The 26,071-nt window shown below is 33.8% G+C and overlaps 1 protein-coding gene across 1 annotated transcript in view; it reads right to left on the reverse strand.

Moving 5' to 3' along the window:
• The window catches only part of LOC126973157 (uncharacterized), a 35,848-nt gene that overhangs the window by 739 nt on the left and 9,038 nt on the right, over positions 1–26,071 (reverse strand). The gene's annotated exons all lie outside the window — the stretch shown is intronic.

The raw sequence follows: 26,071 nt of genomic DNA on the forward strand, positions 1-26,071 counted from the left end.
CAAATGCAGAAAAATGGTGGTCTTGCCAGTTTCTTAATGGGCTATTAAGAACTGAGAATATAACTGATGTCATAGTAGGTATCAGAAGGAGCTACTATCAATCCCATATACAGTCCAAAATTATTAATAACAATTTAAAAACAAACAGTTAATATAGATACTTGTGAAGGATGTCAATTTCATCTTTGACAAGTATTTAAAATACACAAGAATATGAGAAGTGCAAAATGGTTCTTGTTCTTGGAGTTTGGTATACTTATGTATTTTTTTAAAGTTCCAAAACGAATAAACACTTCATTTATTTACAACATAAGGTTTACAATATAATGTTGTTATATTTTTAACGGAGATTAGCGGTGGCAGTGATAAGCTATCATATTTCAGATGAGCACTCTATTCATTCATCATAAAATCATGATAATATATGTTTACACATCCAAACTCTGTACTAATAATCACAATATGCTTTATCACACTACCACAAAAACCTGTACTCGACTAATTGTGACAAAAATAAATATTAAAAAGGCAAAATAAATTACCTTTGTACTCGACCAAGACTTCTTGTCATAACTTTGAAACACACAGTCCTGTGTCTCTTCTTCAATATTATACTTCAAGTCACAGTTCTCTTTATTGGCCATCTTAAACTTAGTTCGTTCTTCAAATATTTTTGATATCTTTGTCCTCTTCTTCGAAGGTGACCTTCTTAGAGTTCTAGTTTTGAGTAGAGGGCTCTCAAGTGGCTGCAAAGGTGGACTGTACCGGGGGCCTTGAGTAAAATTATGTGGACTCTGCATGGGAATTGTGGGACTTTGATTTAAACGACTTTGTATGTTATTCCTAGGACTTAACACTTGTGGACTGCGCTGCATTGGTTGTAGTGGACTTTTACTTTGGGAAAAATCTGGTGAACTTTTGAGTCTATCCATGACTGGAGAATTTTTGTAAAAACCACTTTGTTTTGGTGACTCGGTGATGTACAATGGGGAATGTACTTTTGGAGATCTGTCATCAAATAAGTTCTGTCTGACTGTGTTCTGTATTTCTCCAAGTACCCTCCGTTTTGGTGAGTTTAATGGGGACTGTCTGAAGTCAAGGGAGTGGGGTTTGATTTTGATCTTGTAGTTGTGTGCGAGGGCTTCCTCTTGTTTGCGTTTCGTCGCGTTGTTCCCCGAGTTGATGCGGAAGTTGTCTGTGATCAACCTGCAACAAATGATTTCTATAAATATAGTGGTAAAGTAATTACTAGATTTCACTAGCGGACAACAATATACAACCTATTTGACTATCTATCTATTTTAGACTTATAATAAAGAGTCATAAGAAGTACCTAGTCCCTACTGTTAGGTATACCAATAACAGCTAATGTCAATGATATTAATAATGCACCACCTGAATGTGTGGAGTTCCTCCACAGTGCGGCTTTCTTATTTCCAGGACATAACAATATAAGTACCTTTAAAAAAGGATGAATGCCTTTCTAGAAGGCCATCAACTCTCCTGTGGTTACTCTAGTTGTGCAAGAGAATGTGGGTGGCAGTGATAAATAATTAACATCAGGTCACCCATATGCTAATTTGCCCTCCTATTCTACAAAAAAAAAAAATACCAGCAAACTCCTTACATTTTTAATGCCTTGAAGACTTTCACATCATTCTGAAATAATATATATAGACATATATTTTATATAATATGTATTTGTTGCAAAATTTTAATTTAAAGAAGCATTGGTGACACTTAATGATGAACCTTTGATTCTCTCCCCTCACATTATTGGACACTTTATAACATTTGAGTATCTTTGTTGCATCACCTTGCATAGATTGTATAATAAAAGGTGTAATTTTATGACTAAAATGAATAAAAAAAATTGAATTGACACACCAATCATGTTGTGAAATCAATCGGAATAATAAATCTCAGGGTAACAGGAGCAGTAGTGTAACACAATTTGGAGTAATGCTTATGTTATAGAGCTATAGTGATATCATCAAATGGATTTAATCAGCTGATAAGGCTACTTACCACTCATTGGGTCCCCTACTCTTTTATATGTAACCTTTTCTTTTATTGAAAGAAAAATAATTAGTTACTAGATACAAAACACATTGAATTACATAAACTATTTACAATAAAATAAGTTTCTATTGATGTGATGTGCTAATAAAAAATCAATTTGTGATTGATTTACACCTTAAGTACATTATTATTTTTGTAAGAGAATCTTGGGAAAAAAAAATTAAAAACAAAATATAGAAACATCGCAATTTCGAAAATGGCAATCTATTAAATTATATTTCATTAATAGTACATGAGCTCTGCGTATATTCATTGACAATACTTTTCTGATCGACACTGGCGCAATTCAATAAAAGGAAATATCTCGTCAATATATTAGGGGTTCATTCAACCGCCCTTCTTTATTAATGACAAGATTATCCCATGGGCATATCGTACCGGCAAGACCCTCAGGGTAACAATGCCATAACCTACGTCGTAAATATCGATATAACTGGTTTTACAAACCTTTCTCACACTTCGGGAACTCAATTTGAACTTGAGGTTATGAGAACTTATTCAATATAACTAAATCACTAAAAAAAAACAAGGTAACTTGAGTAGAATACCATTTTCATGAACGAGAAATTCAATATTACATGCTAGGTTTACGCGCGCTTATTTTGACTTTGACACAACACAGCTGACTGCTGAGTATGAATGACACATTTTCGATGCGTTCAGAAATTAGAGGTCTCTTGTCTTAATTTTTAATTCGCAAATTATGATTGCCTACTACTGAATATTAAAAGTTATCTCAAAAAAAATATATAAATAAATAATTTATAACTTTAAAATACATAAATTCATAAGTTTCCAGTATTCGAGGAATAAAATTATCATTTATTATCTACGACAAATAGATATTAGAAATTGAAAAGAATAGGGAAGATGCATCCGTTACGAAATAAGATCAATAATAAATGGCTTGGGGTTGCGTTGCCGCCGGATTCATGAATAAAACAGTTGATCCGTTATGATAACGGATGTGTTTACTTTTTAGCCAAATCAAATTACCAGAATACACGGTTAACAACTATTAGCTATAACATTAATCGGATATATTAATTTGTATCACTACAATATTTGTTTTATTGGTTTAGAAACAGACCTTGTTTTATCTGTCCGCTTTACGAATACTATTCAAAATTGTTAGGCCTCGGTACTAAAACATATTTGACTTGTTGAAAAAATATAATACCTACCTGAACGTATCGAAAGCTATTATGATATGTAAGTATTTTATTCAATGTAAATATTGTTTTATTATCATGAAAACTACTTAAAAAGTAATATATATTATGTAATGTATATATAATTTAGTTAAAAGTTGTAGAATGTTTCAATTTTTAACTATTCTTAATAGTTTTGTTTATCCCTGATAGAGACAAGAATTCGTCTATGCTTGAGAAATCAGCCTGGTATGTATTACATTTCTTTGTCATAAAAATAGAGGTTAACCTATGTTATGAATTTTTCCCATACACCTAAAGACGATTTCCTTGTTATCGAATATACTTAAAGGAGATTATTTAAATTTTAACGATTTAAATGTTCTTTTTTTATTGTATTTTTTGCTTGAGCTGATGGTCTCCTTTAAGTAAATAAATACAGCCTGTTCTAAATTTGATTTAAATGTCAATTATCAATGTGTTCCTTTTTTAAAAACATGTTTACCCTTGCAATCTTTTCAACGGCACCCTTTCATATAAGAATGCACTTCTTCACTGCGCGCTTCTATATACAATAACGGTTATCCTTTATATATAAGGAATAAAAAAACAACAATTCAAAAGTGTTATACATTTTGTGATGATTGAGCCTCTTACAAGTTTTATTGTAAATTTTGAATCGTGAGTTTGAATGTACTTTTACAATTATTGTTTAATGTCCTTAAAGATCTAATTTGTTTAAATAATATTGTCATTGGATACATAATATAGTCTATGTTCCAGAGCCCCGTTTGTGTAATGTGAAATAATTTGTATTAAAAAAGTCTTAAGCGCTTAAGCATTGGCATTTTACTACTTTTCTATTTTACGTTTAGGTTAGGACGTAGAGGACATAGAAATTCCAATACTCAGTGTTCAGGGAAACTTATGAACCAAAATGTAGTCTATATTTTATTTATTTATTTGAGTACAACTAACATTTTACAGTGCTGCATCCAATATAATTAAATAAATACACCTTTCATACGATTAGTACGTATGTACGTAATACGGTGTATTTATTTATGATAAAACAAAATTGAATTTGAAAACATTTATAGAACGTCAAAAAGTATCTCCCATACGAAATAGTATGCCTCAGACCTGAGAAAAACGGGCGCAAAAAACTATTTTTATATTCGTTAAAACTTCCTAGAGTAGTTAATAATCAAAGGTTGAGAATCAATTATTATTTGTTCCAAATTTCTCCGGTAGATACCGAGAAGATTCCAGTTTGTAGATTCCTTCCATGTACCTTCAAAACGCACTTATCCGAAGGGCCTGCAACGCTATTAGGAATGCCCACTCAAATCTCAATGTAGTGTGGCATGTTCCTCGCGTAACCTGTTGCATAGCCAGCTCCCCTTTCTTTCGCTGTCCGTGGTCATGACTCCGCAGGACGTCTATGGCTGTTGCTAACGGGAGAGAGAGAGAGACTTGAAGAGCTATTGTGTATCGTAAGTCGTTTGTGCCATTCTGAATTGTTTTAAGTTATTGCTAATTGGAGGGTGGTTGTCGCGACCGCAGGCGATCACAGGACTCTGTTACTGAGCCATTGTCTGTATTTTTAGGTTAAAAAGAACGACCAACGAACGTGTCACTTGATATGTTTTCACAGCCACCCACACTCTTGCAATACGATTCAAAATCAAAGATTTTTATTCAAAATATGGACGATGTGACATCACTTATTGAAAGTCAAAAATATCACCCATTCTAAAACGAATGTCTCAGACCTGAGAAGAATGGACGCAACTAATTCAGCGGGCTTTTTTATTCATTCAAAAAATATGTTTATAAAGTAATATTCTACAAGTAATCTTATTATTTAATAGCCTGAGGGCGGCCGCTCCATTCCCAATCTATGGTATCATTAAGAAATTTATTTATGTTATAGTAACCTTTACCACACAAACGTTTTTTAACAATTCTTTTGAACAGGAGCGTTGCCGGATATTCATGTTATTTCTTCCTGCAAACACCTAGCAAAGAAGTTCATTCAGCAATTTCCTTGACGAACCACAACATGACAACACTCCACCTGTTACAGATTTTTGGCGGCGGAAATTACTTCCAAATATTTGTACACGTGCAACACGTGTTTAAGGAAAAAACGACCGTTACCATTGATGTATTGGTTAGGTGTTATAACCACATGTGAGGGTATTTATAAATATCCATGGCATTGCAGTATTTCCTGACAAAAACTGATTTTAACTGTGTAGTTAGTAGAAATTTACAAAAATTCCTTTTAGAGCTCACTTTAGTCACTTGGTTAAGTAATATTTTCAAAGTTTGAACCAGTAACGACAAGTAATTGTATAATATTCATTTTTGGGGTACCTACATTGTTTTTAAAATTTCACAGTTTAATTATGGACGACATGTTGTTTTAATTATAATTCGGGATACTAATGTAGTGCCGCAAGGTCGTTGCAAGAATTTCTGAACGGGCGAACTAGTGATGCATTGTAACGGTTGTCGATAACAGAAACATTGAAAAACAGCAGCTAGACGAGATGATTAGCTTTTTGGCTCATTGTTGAATACTGTGAATTCGATTCCGGCTGAAGAAAACAAATGCATTTATAACCACAAATAGTTGTTTCTAAATTAGAATATTTTACAAGTAGCTATATGTATAACTGCTATGTCGGCGAAAATATAACTTGGAAGCGGCGAAGTTGTTTCATATTGCCATGTTTAATGCAAGGGCTACATATAAATATATCAAACAACGGCAAAAGAGAACTAATCAACGTTAGAGAAAGAGTGTGGGATTCGAGTGAAAGAAAAGGAAGATCTTTCGATGGGATTTGTTAGCCGTTTTACATTTGGACAAGGCCTAAAAGTGGTGCTAGCGACGAATATTACGCATTAACTTGACAGAATTTTGAACTAGCACTTTCATAATGGAAATGCTGATACTGATGGATTGACTGATCACCGTAGTCTTTAGATGATCTATCTTGTCAAGCGAAATGGAAGGAAAAAGGCATAATCAATGTATCCTGACAATCCGCTGTCCGGGACTCAAGTAAATAGTAGGTCACTTGCTTCAGCGGTCAGGGACTTATTTAAAGGAGAGAAAATCTGTGATCATCGATAAAGTGAAATAATACTTCAAGCCGAGCAGAATTTAAGCGATCTATAAGATGATCAAGCCCGACCATACGAGTATATGAAGAATTACTCCCAGCTCTGGTTTGTTGCACCCCAGTACCAGCAGCTTCTCCAATACAGAGGGCACCTCGTATTATCCGTCATATGAACAGCATCGCCACTGAGTTCAGATGATTGACCTGATTCGTCGCGCCTGAATATCCTATTGTAACACACGATACCAACTATAGAATGAACTTCATTGCGCGGTGTAATGGACATTAAAAAAGCGTTAAATCCGTTACTTAAAAGCCTGTAACCACGTCTGTGATTCCGTAAAATTAAATAAAAATTAAAATTCTGTAAAATTTGTTACAAAATATTCTTCTCATAATACAATGTCGCTATTTGAGCTTGAGCGAACTAATAAACGTTTTATATAGTGTTGTAATTATAATTCTAAATTCAAACAGTTCCGTGACCCCTGCAACAGAATCAGTAACCGACATGCACATAACCGTTACGTCACGCCGTAGTACCGGTCGCCTTGCACCCTCCGCCCTAGCCCTCGCCGTGCTGCGTGCAACGGCTTTATCGATCGAGCACAACACTAGGGTGCGCTGCATCGATATCTACAATACTAACGACCACATTGTAATTGGTAATAAATACGTTAGCATATACACATATCTATAATATGAGTTGGTTGAGTGCGATTACTGTTCCGCTAAAACTTGTTAAGATATTCTATATACTATTGACCGAGCAATATTTATATGTTTTGACATCTCGAAATACTATTTTGATGAAATTGAGGCGTTTTCAGAGGTGAAAAGCTGCAGACCTTCCAGAAACTTTAAAAGTTATATATCTATTTCAAATATTTTTTTTTTTACTTATATCTAAATCCAAAATCTATTTTGGCGTATATTTCAACTTACTTAACTCATTTGTTTATAAACCTATTATAATGAAACACCACATAATGTTTACGGGAATAAAAATATAAGTATTCTAAAAACTGTTTGTTTTTGATGAACTGTATTAATTACATTAATATTCAATGTACAGACACGACACGCTTAGGGTTTCTTTATATATATGTATATAGATTAACGAAACATCATCCACAGTATTGAATGTAAGAGAAAGGCCATCACTAGGGTTGTCAAACACACTCCAATATCATTTTGTACCAACTCTATTTCATGTGTACCAGTGGGAGGCTCCTTTGCACAGGATGCCGGCTAGATTATGGCTACCACAACGTCGTCATTTCTGCCGTGAAGCAGTAATGTGAAAACATTACTGTGTTTCGATCTGAAGGGCGCCGTAGCTAGTGAAATTACTGGGCAAATGAGACTTAACATCTTTTGTCTCAAGGCGACGAGCGCAATCGTTGTGCCGCTCAGAATTTTTGTGTTTTTTAAGAATCCTGAGCGACACTACATTGTAATGGGCAGGGCGTATCAATTTCCATCAGCTGAACGTCATGCTCGTCTCGTCCCTTTTTTCATTAATAAAAATGTGGGTGTACTTCATTATCTATAAATTAAAATGATAATATACATATGTAGGTAATATATTTATAAAAAATATTAGACATTATATAAAAGAAGGACAGTTCTTTGAAGGGATCACGGGATGACGTCGATGTATGGTTTGTGTTTGTTCTTGTAACTTATATTTATAAAAGTTCATGGATATAGTTATTTATTTTCTTTTGTGGATTATCAAATAACATGTTATTTTCGCCATAAGGCATTTTAGGCATAACTTACCAGTAAATGTTAATGTTGATGTATTATATTATGTTTATATGAGTGAGTTATAAAAGTACCTTGTTGACGGAAATTTTCAAATATATAACTAACGCTGAAATAATCTTGTTACATAAAATGTCTCCCAAAACTTGCCCACACATATCACAAAAAAGGCTTTCTATTAGCTGATCTAATTATGGAGGTTGGCACCTAAACCTATACCACTCACGACTCGGGGGTTTCTAAGCTTAGCCACAAACAATCATGTCGGTGTGATCATTTTGTCGCAGGACATTTAAAAAAAAACTAAAAATTTACTTTGCCCTCTTTTTTTAATCTGTACTCTGCATATATTACCTAATCTAATATCAGACTTACGATAGTTCTTCCAGAAGGGTTTTTGTGGCAAAAAAATTAAAATTTAAATAGCGTTGACGGCAAAAAAATGTTGGCATCCCTAGACGAATCTTAAGTGAAGGTATTTTGAATTTCAGAAAAAGGCTATTAAATTCCAAAAATAACTTAAAACTCAAGCGGACAGGAAAGTATTAATATTTTTCATAAAAATCAGGCAGGATCGAGGAAAATTATTGTGCATAAATTAGGTATGAGCGATTCAAATTATTGTTACTTATCACAGACACGTGCCTAAACCGCCACCTGCTTCTTTTGACTTCAACTGAATGTACGAGCGCGTAGTACTTGTAAGACACAATTGTTAAAAAAATACCGAACATTCTAGAGATTCTGTTATTAAATTATCTTTAAATTTATCTCTCAATATTTGAATAAGTTCACAACGGTTTTGCAAATCTATTAATTTATATTTATTTAAAATAAAACTATTAATCTTTATCGATATAATAACATCAATACTACAACACTATTAGAAAGGATATTCAAAACAAACCTCATTTGGACACCACAGAAACAGCGATCGAAGAACAAAAACATTTCGCGCGCGAAATTCAAATTCGGAACTTTGGAATCGCGAGCTTCCGTCTTCCGCGAGACACGGCAAAGGACTGGTCATACAGCCGGCCATAGACAACAATATTATCTTGTTACAAACACAATACACAATCAGGTCAAAGGTACGGCGCGTGCCGTCACAGCTGCTCGCAACAAGTGATCAGACAGCTGCCACAGCTGAGATTCAAGAATAAGAAATAATCGAAGAGGGTAAAATGTAACGGTTTGGATATTGAGGAAAAAAAGAAATAAGTAGCTGTTACGTGGGGTCCCGGAACTTATGGGGCAGAAGCATATATATATAATATTATGTACATTGATTCTCAGACCTCTGAAAGCACGTGAGGCGATCGTTATGTATTTTGCTATATATTGCTATTATCTAAAGCTCTAAATGAAAACTCCATTAGGAGCTCGATGAACATTTCTTACATTTGGAAGTTATTTATCCAGATTGTAATCTTATCCTGAGTAAAATCTGTGTATATACCCTTTTAATTTTAAAAGACTAGCAATGACTTTCTTGCCACTTCTTCACATGAAAGATCAAATACTTTGAGATTATAAGTGTCATTTCCTTGACGTGATTTCCTTAAAGTGATTTTGATTTGATTTGAATCACAATCACAAAAATGTTTCATCAAAATGACTCATTTATTAACTTAAAGACACAGTGTTGGTAGGCCCCCCCCAACAAGATGGACCCATTATCCGGTCAAAATCGCCGGAGTAGATTGGATGAGGGTAGCGCAGGACTGATAATCGTAGAGATCTTTGTCCAGCAGTGGACGTATTCCGGCTGGATATCATATATCATAGTTTAGGATTTCGCCATACTGTCTCAGTTAAAAAAACACATTGTATATAAGATTATTTTAAATTCAACAATAAGAAGCAGTTTTCTTAATGACAGGATTATCTACACGTACCTCTAGTTCACGAGCACGACGCAAAGTAAAAGGTAAATAAACTTTATTCAAATAGGCTTCTAAGCGCTTTTGAATCGTGAATATATTTTTTTCTTTTAAATTACTGAATTTACCATAATATGTTCGGAAAAAGTAGAGCTCGTGATAGAAACATATAAGAAACTCAACGGCCACTCTTTTCAATCAATGACTATATCACAATAGTTGCAATATATTAACATAACATACTGCATGCGGGTTCTTTAAAAACCGTTTTAAATATCAAATATTACAGAGAAGTAATAAAAAATACCGTATAAGTATTGAATGATGATGAATTAGGGATGCTTCGTGAAGATAATGGTCGTGATTACGTCGGCAAGGACCAGCCATCGTCTTCCTCGACCATATTTACCGCCCCAAGACTATGGCTCAAGCTACATATAGTCATCCATAGATTAAAAACATAATTAAACTTTTAATTGATTTCCTAACACAATCTAATATATTTTAGCATTAGCTCCAGCAATAATCCATACATTGGCTAATCTTAAATGAGTTTCTAATCATATTTATAGCCTTCACGATAACATAATATACGATTGTTATCTTATCAATACGAGTAACACATCTGCTTTTACGAACGCCGAGGCCAACGTGCAAAAAACATAGCGTTATCTATGGTACGGAGTTAACCGAATGTAGCGGTTCTAATTTTTAAAATATAAGAACTAGGTACATCCCTACTAATTTACACATCTTTATACATATAAATAAAATTGGAGTGTCTGTTTGTAATATTGAAACAACCGTTTTTACTACATGTATATGAATATAATATATACGGTACATACACCAAAATAACATTTTTTACAATTTTCAAATATGTGTGTCTGTTTGTTCCGGCTAATCTAATGTCTGGACTTATTTTGACGGGACTTTTTAGGCAGGTAGCTGATGTAATAAGGAATAACTTAGGCTACGATTTCAACATTATTTGGTTTATAAACATTATTAATTTATAATCGGAAATTGTGTTGATATAACAATCGACGAGATGTATATACCGATTAACAATTTATTGAATCTTTTAATCGTATCATTTAATAACATATCTAAACACTATCACACCCTATTACACCCACCCACCTACACACACACACACACACATTCTTAGAAGTTATACTTTTATTTTATTTTAATTTTAATTTCACTTTTGTGTTTAGACAGTATTTTTATTTTATATGAGTTGACTATGTAGGTAATTATGTCTGGTACCGAGAAGTCACTGACAGCTGAAACACAGTTCATACTAGTTTAGTTGTCTTTACTCCCGGTATTGTATGTAAATAATTAATTATAATTTAGAAACATATTATTAACTTGTAATATTATTATTTTTTGTTATGTCTGGGTAATAAAGTTAAAGTTAATGATTTAATCGTACAAAGGCCACCCTTAGGTATAAGAACAAAATAATACTTCATCAATATCAGCTATGTAGTTTACATCTAAATCAAATCGATCATGAAACCCGAGCGCGGACGTAACAATGAACAATCCACAATATACCGGCATCGTATCGATCAGCAACGGTCCGCCACGGGGGCGCGAGGGGGCGCGGGGAGGGGGGGACGCCCGACCATAAACAATGGTTTTTTTTAAGAGGCCCACCACACACGCAGGCGTAGGCGTTCGAATCGGGCTTTATAATCTTAACTACTTCCTCGAGAGCTATCGAAATTCTTGGCTTGTATTTTGTGGAGTCCAGGCACTTTAATTTCAATGTTATACTTTGATGATTGTTAGTTTAGAGGAGAAGAGGTGGACAAATGAGCGTACCTCCGTCGGCCACCCCGACTTACAACACAGAGGGAGTCAGGTTGTGAGTAGACACATCTGGGTGGGGAAGACGGTACTTAAATTTGTGACGAGCGAGAGCCGATAAGGTTAAAGAGCTCTTCGAAACACTCGTTATAATGAATGCGGTAGAAGAGTGGGAGGAGGCCGGAGGAGCACAGGAGGCCGGCTAGATTATGGGTACTACAACGTTGCTTATTTCTACCGTGAAGCGGTAATGTGTAAACATTACTGTGCTTCGGTCTGAAGGGCGACGTAGCTAGTGAAATTACTGGGCAAATCAGACTTAACATCGTATGTCTCAAGGTGACGAGCGCAATTGTAGTGCCGCCTAGAATTTTTGGGTTTTTGAGAATCCTGAGCAGCACTGCATTGTTATGGGCAGGACGTATCAATTAACTTCAGCTGAACGTACTGCTTCTCTCGTCCTTTATTATCTTACAAAAAAAGAAGAAGATACATAACTAAGTAAACTTTACGCGAAGTAATAAACAATATAGGTAATTTATTTATCTTGCATAGATTATAAAGACCCAAATAAATAATACAATAAATAAAACTTAGATAAGTTATACGTCAAGGTTATAACTTTAGTGTGCGTGAACAGCTACGTCTTACACTCGCGATTTGTGTTAGTGTGCGTACATTGCTCAAAATAGAAGTTTGGAAGGCGCGGTCATACCTCAGTATCCACATAAATTGGTTTCTTAGAGAGTCGATTAAAACAGAACGCAATGAAAATATTTCGACGCAAAAAATACATTACTAAAAGAAGGACTTTGAACCGAATAGAATATTTATACATAATTTGAAATATAAAATAAAAATTTTAGAAGTTGCTTCCGAAAAATTCACTTTGGAGTATAAATCTCTGAATTTTCAGCGATAACCACATTCTTTTTTTAAAGAATTTAATAGAATAAGCATTTTTCTAAAACATACCGAACAATTATTTAATTTAATATGTATATTTTGAAAAATAAAAGTGTGATAAATGCCCATTAGAAGTATAGCCACGTGATCAACACAAGTATTGTACAACACACTATTGGTTGTAGCGTTTACAATCCTAGTCAGTCCGCGCCATAACTGTAAACCTCAATTTTGTTCGACATCTTCACAGCTGTCATAATCTATCTAGATATATAAATGATCTAGGCGTTAGAAGAGGCACAAGTTACATTTTCGCAAAGTAATAAACCGCTCACTAAATATGTACTTAATTTATTTATTAAGTTGTTAAGACCCAAATATACAACAATTTAATTTTCTTAATCATAGCGCAAAGCGATTTAAGAGTCGTAAACTATATCTGTTTCAAAAGGATATAGTCATTTTGAAACAGATATAGTTTATAGATTCAATTAATTGCTATTTAATACACTACCGTAAACATATTCATTCATTAACCAAAATTCGTTGTTAATTCAAGAAGACACGCCGTCATTGTGCAATTGACAGAACACATGTTCAATGACTTTATGAATAAAAAGTGAATGTTTGGCGCACGTGCTTCCGGACATTGATATCCACTCTTTGTCTATGCTTTGGGACTTGATGGCTCTATAGGATGTGACCTGTGCCATTTAATTTCTTGCATATATTAATATTCGTTGTCCATTAGTTATACCTCTTAGTTATAAAAAACAAAGAATAATAATTAGAGATTACTTTTAAGTGGTCGGTCGATTGTGTCATAGAAAACTTCTTTTTTTAAATTAATTTTATAGTTATAATCTCCTTATTTTTTATATTTTGTTTTAGTGCTCGCATAGTTTTTTATTTATGGAATGTGGATTGAAGAGTTAACTGCATTCGTAACAATTATGTTTTACCCTTTTTCTTAATTAACACAACTATGTCTTAACTTTCACGATGTACTTTTTAAGAAACGCGAAATAAGTTATTCCAAATTTAAAACTTTCTGTCTTTATCTTACCTTTGTCATTACAGTATTACAAGATATTGAGAAGTAATTTTAAACTTGGAGTAACTTATCATTGCGTTTATGAATAAGGCAATTTGAGTATTTTTCATCACTCTCTCGCCTCACTCTGAAACGCTCAATAATGATTTAAAACAGTAGTATAGTTTCTTGGCACTTCTAACTAAAAATTAACTTTACCGAATTGGCGGTCTAGCTTACTGTCCAATTTTATATTATATAGAATATAAATTGCATTGTCGATCTAATCATAATAAAAGTTTTAGTAAAAAATCTAACCATGTTTGTAAAATTACCAACTACCGGCAGTAGTTTTCCCGAACCGATACGACATAAGGACATTCAATCTTAGATCATACTCCCAACTTTAAGGCTGGCAACTCATCTCTTGACTCATGGTATTGCAGATGTACATGTGTGCCTCTTGCCTATTTTTCTCTCTAATATATTATATAAAATCAAACAATATACTACTTTCATTTCCCTTTACTCAACCAATGACACGAAAATTACTTTTTAATGACACGTAATACGTCTAAGGTAATGACTTAACAAAACGGAAGTACACCGAGTAGGTTCGTATGTGAAACAAACGGAGCTTGAATCCTTTCTTGACCGCATCCTCCGCACACGAAAGGACCTGAGGTGTATTATTTCAAGGCGAACTGACAATATGGAAATACGTTGGTGTAATATAGGCTGGAGGAAATGTTTTTGAAGTGAAGACTTCTTTAGCATCGTTGTGATTTGAAAAGTCGATGAAACGAAAAAGCGGTGGTAAAAAGAGACAGAATAAAAATTATCGTGGAAGAAAATGAGATGGAAGAATTATACAGTGTTTTGGTACCAGACGATCATAGTTGAAGAAGAGATTGTCATATGTATGACGCGAGTATACTTTTTTCTGACACTAGGAGACCATAAGTATGGTAGCGGTGATAGTAATATCTTTCATAGCGGTTGAATTCATGTGTCATCCTAGCAGCATGTACCAGGACTTCATATTCAGTTTAGAGGTTCATGGTACAATGTAGATTTCACTTCTGAGATGTGTAGGTACTTTGTACGAATGCAATTATTTTATATGAGAGAGGTACATATAATACCAGAGGTACGTTGCTAGTCTCTTAGGTGAAAGGATGCTCAGCTAAGCTTGAAGGTACTGACTTGACTTGTAACGGTTCAGGAATTTTGCAGCCGGCAATTGATTTCACAAAATGGCCGTATGGTGCACAACGTATACGGAACACGTTGATGAGTTATCAGATACAGCCCGCTGAGAGAAAGAAGGACGAACAGCCCAAAGAGGATATAAGTATTACGAAGTGTAGAGCTCCCAGTGGTTCGGGTATAGAATCCAAAAAAACACTTAAGGCCGGCAACGCATCTCTTGTTCCCCGGTGCTGCAGATGTCTGCGGGCGGTTGTCTCACCACTTTCCATCACATGAACCTCTTGCCCGTTTGCCCCCTCTTGTATAAAAAACGAATTCAATATGTAAATATTATGATAAAAGTTTTGACAGTGACGTCCGTAATATTGAGATGAATTCGATTATAGGAACTCAGAAGATTATTGAAGCTCTTCAACGATAATAGGTACATGGCTCACGTTGCACAAATGTAAAACACTAGTTGTAGGTGGTAGGGCAGAGCCCTCTGTTACATATCCTGTGTGGCGAAAGATATTATAATTGAATAATCTGTTCCGTCCTGTGTCGTGCGGCCGGCGGCGGCCATCTTACCGCGCTAACATTCAACAATGCTAAACTCATCGTGACATCGTTGTGAAGGTGACACATCCCTATTTAAATAAAACATTTAAATAAAATACTTTTTAAAATCATTGCCACTTGAAATAATATAAAATTATAATATTTTGTAAATATAGTTTCTTTTTCATAGCATTCTTTTGTTGTTAATAATACTTTGATAGTAATTTAATGATATAAAGAATATATAATATAGCGTTGTAAATAATATAATATCTATATAAGATTTTTTTAGTAATGTAAAATAAAATAACCAATTAAAGAAATCAAGTAAACAGATTTAAGATGGATACATGTTTTCTACATAACATTAGAATTATATGCACCGAAAACTAAGTCCTTTAGAACCACTTCCCTGCACATAATATTATAGATATTTAAAAAATAATATAAAGAAATTATGAGCGCAATTGATTCGAGTATCAATAACAATGTCACGCGAATCTTGATATAAATACAATTCTGTGTTTTTTTTTTTAATTTTCAAGTACAGGCAAAGGTCAGACCACACAGTCGCTACATAGTTCGCTAGACTGAGTTTTAAACCTAAACCATCTGCCCCTAAATTTGATACACCCATATGTTGCACCATCTGCGTTCATGTTTGGCTGCACGTGGGAGAGGCCGGGGAGGTCGTGTATTGCGGGCTTAACTTAGCATAGGCGCGATAATTACGTTACTCTTTTATTTATGGTTAAGATTCAACACAGAGTACACAAACCTCATTGTTTACAAAACTTGCATAGTGAGAATTACCTGTTGTTTGTAGAAAAAAATATCATTGAAATAGTTGAGGGCAAAACGTCCAATCCACACTGCATTTAATTTCTAGAGATTTGTTAACATTTCTGGAATTTTAAACATTTACAATTAAGAGCCATCGTATCTTAAGAGGTTTTTATCCGTTATTAAACTTAACTTAAACCGAACGCCGGCTTTCACAAAGTAGTTTTTGCGAACGGCGATAAGTATTCCAAGTATAGCTCATAATTCATTCAATATTTCTTATCAGTAGTTTCAAGTTTACAGATACCGAGTAACGTACCATTCATAATGGAGGCGAGATACATGTACGTAAATATAAATATACGAGATATATTAGCGATATTTCCAGTAATCTAATACAACTGTCTTGTACATAAGATCCACTTAATTTATACGTATAGATAGACTCTCTTGCTGTTAGACAACCGATAAAAACAGGCCAGGAATATTAGTTTTGTATACCTGAAAAGCTACATCTTACACTCGCAATTTGTGTGACACTTTGTGTTAGTGTATGTTAATTTGCTCAAAATAAAAGTTAGTTCTAAAATCAGTTTTACCTTTTCGATCTAAGAAGATCCATTTCATTATAATTAAGACCTTCCTTTAATATAAAAATATTAAATAAAAACTGGTAAATTTAAAATAATTTTTAATTTTTGACTATATTGTCTTTTATTTTTTTTATACAAAAACAACTAAATAAATTTAAATTTTCTGAGAATAGAGAAACAATTTACGGTAATATCTACAAAACCTCCAAAATCGGAGCAATTAAAAACAAACTTCCGATAGTCAATTGGTCCTTAAAACCCTTGAGATCGGCTCCACGTGTTTTGAACATTGCCTACGGTTCTTAGATGAACGGTAGACAGAGAGCCCACGTGTTTGTCTGTGGTGTGGTAGAGACGCAGCTATACTATACTATAACTACTATGACAAGTGTCTATGCACGCTTTCGCGCCAATTTATAATGGTTTCTTTTTTATCGAAAAGCGGACAGAGAGATTATATTGATAAAATTTTCAACCGGCTTGAAAAAAACCATTGATAACAGGTCATATTGTGTTTTTATTTAAGTAAGTTAATTGTTACTTCAGAATAGTTCATGATTAACTTAAATTAAGACGTAGCTTATCACGCACACTAATGTTTAAATGCTGGACTGTTTCTATCGCTTGTCTAACAGAAAGAGACTGTATCTAGACGTATAAATTATTCATTTTTGAAAAGTATTTTTTTAAAGGGTTATGTAGTAGTTCCAACTACAATTGTGAACAATTCCACAGGCCGCAACAGTCTCATCTGGCAGAATCATTAGTAATTTAGGACAAATTTCCTAACTGGGACAAATTTTATCACAACCCAATTGAGGTCATTGAATATCATGGCGTTAATTAGAATATATTGCTATTTGTTTTTATGTTAGATTACATCGGGGTCGCTTGATAGACGTAACATCAATGATGAGTCAAAACTGACGCCGAAATGTACAATGATCCTGCCGCGACTATCTTCACATTCGAGCGTGTTAGTTCAAATACAAATATTTTTATTAAAAATATGATATATGTGAACATTTATTGAAAGTTAAAAACTACCACCCATTCCAAAACGAATGCCTCAGATCTGAGAAAAAAGGCCGAAACAAACTCAGCGGGCCTTTTTTTTTTTCACCAAAAAATATTATGTTTAGAAAGTAATATTGTACAATTAAATGGATTTTTTAAAAGCCTGAGGGCGGTCGCTCCATTCCCAATCTGTGGTTGTCCTTCCAAATTTAATTCCATCTTTCTTGGATATGTCAAAGTCAGACAGACACCGTTAAATAACGAAAACACGCGAAAAAGCGCATTCTATTTACGTATTGTAATGCAAAATAGTGTAATTATATATTATTATAATAAATGCATTCCTACTTAACACAATAAAAATTCAACCCTAATCAACTAAGTGAAAGGCACAAAATCGTTTAACAACTTACTAAGGGGAACAATCTTAAGATTGCACGGAGAACCGTTGGTGACGTCACAATCACAATGGCGCATTGTTTGAAATAAGAACGTAACGTTCGCGCCAATTCTGACGTCTCTCTATACTTTTTTTGTTTGAAAATTAGCAAAAGGGCTTTCTATACAGCCACGTTAATTGTTTGAAAGTGTAAATGCAGTATTTGAATGCAATATTTTGTAAAGCAAAGAATATATCAAAAACAAAAAAACAAATGAAATGCAATTTGACGTTTGATGATATCAGAAGCCAACTAGATTTAACACCTAGAATTGGTAAGTACAATAGATACAATACAAGGCTCTAATATATAGATTCCTACAACCTATTTTTTCGATGGCAATATACCCTTTGGGGCAAATATTGCGTAGAATGTCGAATAATGTGAAAAAACTTCCGTTTTGCCTTCATAAGTTCCAATAAAGTAGGTAATATGTACATGATTAATTTGATCACACAAAATAATGACATAACTATATAGTTATTTATGCTTTTCAATGTTTATTAATGAAATATATAATAAAATTACAGAAACTATTAAACAAAGCTATAATCAGCTGTTCAACCTAATTTAAACAAGGGTCATATTGAGATTACGTTTATCATTATAACAAAACAAAGTCTTCTAACGTTGTTATGTTAACCAACATTCAAAATGGAGGGTACCTCGGACGCATTTTTAGTTAAATAGTGAAAAAATGTTTTATTTTTGAGAGTTCTATACAATTAGGTTAATTAATAACAAATGGGGACTTTATTACCACATACTAGGACTCCGTTCGTCTATCGGCGGGCTGTAGTTCATAGACCCCGATAGACAGCTGAAATTTAGATAGAGCGTGTTTTGCCGCTACAAATAATAAAAAAATGGCGAATCCCAAAATGACATAAAACGAAACATGTGTGAACCTCGCTCTTGATCTTATTCAAGAGTATGCAGACCGTAACAGTAATATTAACGACAGCAATTGTCAAAATTGGCACTTGGCTAGTACAATATTCTCAATGCTCGTAAAGAAATAAATATAAAAAAATAGGGATGCGGTTGACCCTTTAGGTATGGAATAAGCGGGAAGTTGAAGGGATGGCCCATTCAATTTCCCGCTAATTCAAATTGACAATTATGAGCTTTTCGAGTTCAAAAGTCTGGTAAATGTTTAATTAAAACAATTTTTATTCTAACCGCAATAACGCATTGACGGCTTTCCACACAGTTTCGAGTTCGATCAAGTTATTTTAGATTAGTTAGTATTGCCGTTTGAAAATAAAAATAAAATGTGTTTACAAGTTAGCACACAAGACATTAAATTAATTATAAATAATAAATCAAATTACATATCTTCATAGGTACAATTTGAAGCGTTTAGGTATGGAATTAGCGGGAAGTTGCACGAATGGCCTTTAGGGTCAACCGCTTTTCTAATTTTTTTTTAATGTTTTATTTACAGATTTTAAATAACTAAGTTTTAAATTTTAAATAACTCAAGAAATTTGATTAGTTTTTTGCATTACTTTGTAAAGTGATAAAAAGCTAAATATTGATTTAAAAAGTATCAATAAGTTTTTTGTAGAAATAACTAGATGTTATAACTTTTGAATATAAAACTAATAAACAATTGAAATATATTAAATTGATATCATGTAAAATTATATTTATTTACTTAATACAATAATTATGTACATTAATTTTCATAAACTATTATTTATACTATAATAAATAAATCTACTGGAATAATTTCCACAGGACAAATATGATAATGAGATATTTCGCACAAGGTTACCATATCAGAAAACATAATTAAACGGCACATTAATTAGTAAAACAGGTTATTATTTGAACATATCACAACAGGACAATATGTCAAATAATAATTGTATTATGAAGCTCAAGTTGTGGTCATCACGCGATGTTATGATAATGTTTCTGCCACATTAGAGATGTAATAAAAACATTCAAAGCTTACCTAATAATACTTATTACTTATGATAAAAGTTTTATAATAATAAAAGAGGCGGCTAACGGCATTTTCCAGTGGGAGGCTTCTCCATACATAATGCCGGCAAGATTATGGGTATTATGGATATTGCGTTTCCCAAGAATCCTGAGCGGTAATGCACTGTAATGAGCAGGGCGTATCAATTGCCATCAGCTGAAAGTCCTGCTCGTTTCGTCCCTTATTGTCACAAAAAATAATCTAATTTGAACGCGCTGCCCCCACTAAGTGGAACATCTTCCCTACTAGCGTTGATTCACACGGATTAAGTGCTAGTCTACGAACAAATCTTTGATATTATATCTTTATGATTACCTAGTTGTTTTTTCATATCTTTTTATTAAAAAGTCACTCAACTATTAAATTATAACAAGATCACATATTTAAAAAGAAATTTGACATTCGATATTATTAAATTATTACTCAGAACTCAAAAGCGCTACCGCCTCTTCCCACTTTTGTGGAAATGCATCGCGAATATGTTCTACTTATAGATTTTGAACTAAAAACGCAAAATATCATCACCGGAAGTGACATAACCTCGCCGGAAATGGCGCAGGATCATCAAACTCCGTATAACCGGCCAGAATCCGTTTATTTACCAAACGTTGAAAAAGTTAACAAATTAACATCAGTAACCGGTTCAAGCCGTGAGAGAATTGACGAGATAATTTATTCGCATTAATTTCGCGAACTTATACCGTGATTTATGAGGGGAACTCTTTTTGTTTTATTAAGACGTGTGTCTACAAAGTTTTTATAACTATGGTCGCAAGGGCTTACATTTTTTTTATTTCTATCTACATGTCGCTCATCGAAACAAAAAACTCGTAATAAGGCGAATCAAGTCCCAAGGGATCCTTCCTTTTACCATTTCTTCTCCTGTATTTACAAAATAATAATTGTCTATAGTCCTATAGTCTTTACATAATCTGTTAACATTTAACAAAACGGGCTGTATGTTTTTACCTGTGCCTGTTTAGAAAAAAAACTTGTTGTTAAATAAAAGAGCGCGAAAATAACTTGAATATCAACGAGGATGTAAATACTAAGTATTATGTGCTTAATAAAAATTTAAATTTTGTTTAGGGGTGAAATGTGCAATGATTTGACATAAGTTTGAAATAATAGTAAATACAGTATGGCAATTGGCGACGTTTACGTCCAATCCGGCAAGTTTGAAAGCTAACAGTTGTTTAAAACGAAGTGGATTTCAGCTATCTCCGTTTTTTACAAGATTATAGCCGTCATCTGTCAATCATCAAATCTCAATTTACCAGTGGAAGGCTCCTTTGCACAGGATGCCGGCTAGATTATGGGTAGGTACCACAACGGCGCCTATTTACATTACTGTGTTTCGGTCTGAAGAGCGCCGTAGTTAGTGAAATTACTGGGCAAATGAGACTTAACATGTTATGTCTCCAGTTGCGCTAACTGTAGTGCCGATCAGAATTATTGGGTTTTTCAAAAATCCTGAGCGGCACTGCAATGTAATAGGCAGGGCGTATCAATAACCATCAACTGAACGTCCTGCTCGTCTCGTCCCTTATTTCATAAAAAAATCTATCAAAAACTGTACGTTTCATACAATCGAGTAAATCTTTAGAGAGTTTAGACATTATGAACCTTTATAAATATTTGAATAAAATATGATGTGTTATGTTATTTGAATAAAATATATATATATATATATATATATATACATATAATAAAATTATACACAGCAGTATGTCAGTATAAGTATAAACACTGTTATCGCAATATAACGTACTTGCATTAGCTTCCGTTGGTTTATCAATAGCTCTGTAATTGTATATTATATTATTACAGTGTTGGAGGTATAATAAAGTAGTAGTACATGTAGTAAAAAAGGTTATTTCAATATTACAAACAGACAGTCCAATTTAATTTATATGTATAGATAGATGGTTCGAATGTTTATTAGGCTGTATATTCGATTCTTTAAAAACTATAGGCTTTGTATACTGGCATTTAACTAGAAGTAGCATCTCTAACGGAGATGCAGCAAGATAGAAAAGGAATGCGAATCTATTGTTGCCGCATGTGATTGACAGGTCGTAAACAGTCAGCCACGCCTGAAATTAGCTAATTAGTATTTTCAATTCCAAAACTATGATATGTAATGTTCTTAGATCATTTATGCGCCTAGATAGACTGTGACAGCTATGAAAACGTCGAAAAAAATTGAGGTTGACCGTTAACCTCTATTTTGACCAATAACCCGTTGACCCGCACACTAACAAAAAAGTGACACACAAATGGTAAGATGTAATTCTAGTTGTAGTGTCGTTTTAAGTTTAAACTTCCCACGACAAAGACAAGCGATAAACATTGCAAATTTCACGCCACAGTTTAATATTTATACCTGTCACATCAAAGAGGCTGCAGTTTGTAACAAGATATTGCAACAATAGACGCCCGCGGTCCCCGCGCCCCTCGCCCCGCACCCGTCGGGTCATGACCTGTCAAAATGTGCCGCCATTTCCCGTGCGAATCTGGATCATCTCTGATTGTCTATTGTTTAGTTTTTTTTCTTTAATTTTGCGTATGGGGTGTGTGGAGTGGGAATTTCGCGTGTTCCCAGGCAGATGGACGTTGTTTTTGAGACAAATACTGTCTGTGGTTCCTGTTGTTACAATTTGAATTGTGTCAATATGTAGTGGACAGTTAGATCTTTCCTCTATTCACCAATTTTTATAAGTAGGTCAGGCTAGGGGACATTATATGGGGGGTAACAAAACTTCTCTTCCAGAGGTTTGTAAATAGGATTAGGTACATAGAAACTGAAATAATTATTCTCAGCGATTTGTTTAATAAAACTATATAACTGTCAAACACGGTTACTGAAAGTTCCAACAAAACGATTCTAAATAAAATAATTGTGTGTGTACTTATGTATACACAAAAGTTATACTTCTTTGGCGTAAAAAAGCAAAAATCCTTTAAATTATTTATTCGCTATTCCACGTTTGTAGAAAGAACAATATCGTAAAAATATTGCAAAGATGGCTTTGACAATTAATTATTAAATAACGAATACGGCTGTACGGGCTTGAACCCTTTGCCTATCCTAATAATGGACGAAGAAACAAAAAAAAACGAATGTCGCAAATCAGAAAATTTTTGGAACCAACTTCACCCTGTTGCTACTTTTGTGTTACAGTAATGCGCGCGCATCTTAAAATTTCACTCTCATCATATTTTCATAAAGCGCCTAAAGAAGTATAAAATCAATAACGTTTATTGTTAACACATGTTTTTTGAACATATTTAGTTCCGGTCTTATGAACGTTGAACTACAAGCTATAATCTATCTAAATCTATATTATTTCTACTATTAAAGAGTTATCCCATCTCTATTATATTATCCCATCTCCCAACAATTAACGTTCGATCTTCTTACGAAAATACGAACATATTCATAGTGATTTCCCTAATTTGTTACAAGATTACGAAATTTACCTTTTTGACTTATGTCCATCACTTATGTTCGCTTTGATCCTATTCTGGCTTTTTTAGGAGACTTCAGAACAAGGAATCAAAATTTCATATTTTTTATGCACTGTGGGATGCACCTTTGCACAGTATACCCGGCTAGATTATGGGTACCACAACGGCGCCTTTTTCTGCCGTGAAGCAGTAATGTATAAGCATTATTGTGAAGGGAGCCGTAGCTAGTGAAATTACTGGGCAAATGAGACTTAACATCTTGTCTCAAGGTGAAAAGCGCAGTTGTAGTTTCACTCAATTTTTGGGATTTTGAAGAATCCTGAGCGGCACTGCATTGTGATGGGCAGAGCGTATCAACTACCTTGTTGTGCACCTACTGGGATTAGCTAACTAGAACCCCCTTACTCTGATAGGTGATGTTCAAACAACGCGTGCTAGCCTAGTTCAACAACCTGTCTCTGTTTGTCTGGCAGTGTACACAGGAAGCGATTTATCCGCTAGTGTGTACACACCTTATAACTTGATGACACTCGTCTTATATTTATCTTGGTTACGTTGATTTTAGGGCTCCGTACTTTAAAAATAAAAAGGAGATATCTTGGCTCTAAAGAGTTACTTTAGTCACTGATGGCTGGGACTGGGACAGTCGAACCTGATTCTTCATTTCAATATGTCATCAAAATTTTCCATCATTAACTTAGTATTTAGTTTATATTCATTTTTATAGCTTTTCTGCAGTTTTCGCAGACATACATCAAAAAGGATGTAAATAATACGTTTCGGCAATCTCCGTGTTTTACAAGATTATATCTTATCCGTCATCTGGCAATCTGCACGTTTCATACAATCGCTTTTTTCTTAGAGAGTTTCGCTATGCTGTTGTATATTATCTACAAACTGCTTTATCTACAGTAGAATAACTAGAAAAACAATAATCTTTCTGGTATATTAATAACGAGTATAAAACCTCATTTCTAACGAAATGGATTCTAAAGCAACGACCGCAGTCAATCAGTGCCAATAAAAAAGAACCTGCTCTATGGAACTCGCTTAGGACGCCATCTTCCCATGATGGACGTGGTAAAGGCGGGAAAAAACGTAATGACGACGCGACATATACGGAAAACTCTTCTTTTTGTCTATGATTTTATATAGTTCGCGGTTTGTTGTGCAATGATCAGGTTATAATAAACTGTTGCCATAAATTGTATAAAGCATGTCTCTCCTTGATTTAATAGCAACCTTACAAAAATGAACATTTGAAGTAAATTTTCTATGTCGGTCTGATAAGAAAATTATTCTTACGAAGTAGTAATAAAGATATTGTTATTTTTGAGGTGGTTACGTGATTTTGTAAATAAAAGTGTGTGGCCTAACGAAGCAAAAATACTTAAAATCATTTAGTCTCGTGCTTGTTCTACGTTTTTAGAAAGAACCATTTAGTAAAAATCTTGCAAAGATGGCTTCCAAAATTAATTATTATTAAATAATAAATACGGCTGCTTGGGCTTGAACCCTTTGCCTGTCCTAATAATGCACGAAGAAACCTAAAAAAATAAGAATGACGCAAACGTCAGAAAATTTTAGGAACCAACTTCAACCTATTACTTTAAGTTACAGTGATGGATATATGATGGATACACGAGGAAAAAGAAATGTCACTTAAAGGATTAAATTAAAAGGGGTCCTCTGAAAACATGACCCTGCAAAGGATAATAATGTTACTCTTACGACAAAACCTTATATATATAGATACAGTAGGATTTTAATACTTTATAGTATTTTATTTTAATGTATCTTTAGCATTCGCGTTATTAAAATAATCTAATATTAAAGACTATAATGATATTTGACAAGTAGTTAGCATTTTAGTATCAGTGATACAAACTGTATTCTACAGTTTGTATTCGTGTACGTGTTTGAACCATTCAATATGTTTACTGTTACTGTAATAGAAATTGTAGTAATTATTTCGTTAATTAGCAGGAAGATACAACTTAGCTTAATTATTACATAGCGATGAATTTTAGTTGTCAAATAATATGAAAAAATGCAGTAACCGTCCACCACGTCTCAATACGAGGGTGCTCATTTATTTTCTTGAGTCTCAGTTTGAGAGGCAGTTGTTGGGATGTTGGGCGCAGTTTGAGTTTCTGTTATTGGATCGTTTCTTCACTTATACCAAAAAAATGAGTTAATTCATACAACTTTCTTAAAAGAACAAACGAGTGAACGGGTC

This window comes from Leptidea sinapis, chromosome 2 (assembly GCF_905404315.1).
Source record: "Leptidea sinapis chromosome 2, ilLepSina1.1, whole genome shotgun sequence".
NCBI classification, from domain to species: domain Eukaryota; kingdom Metazoa; phylum Arthropoda; class Insecta; order Lepidoptera; family Pieridae; genus Leptidea; species Leptidea sinapis.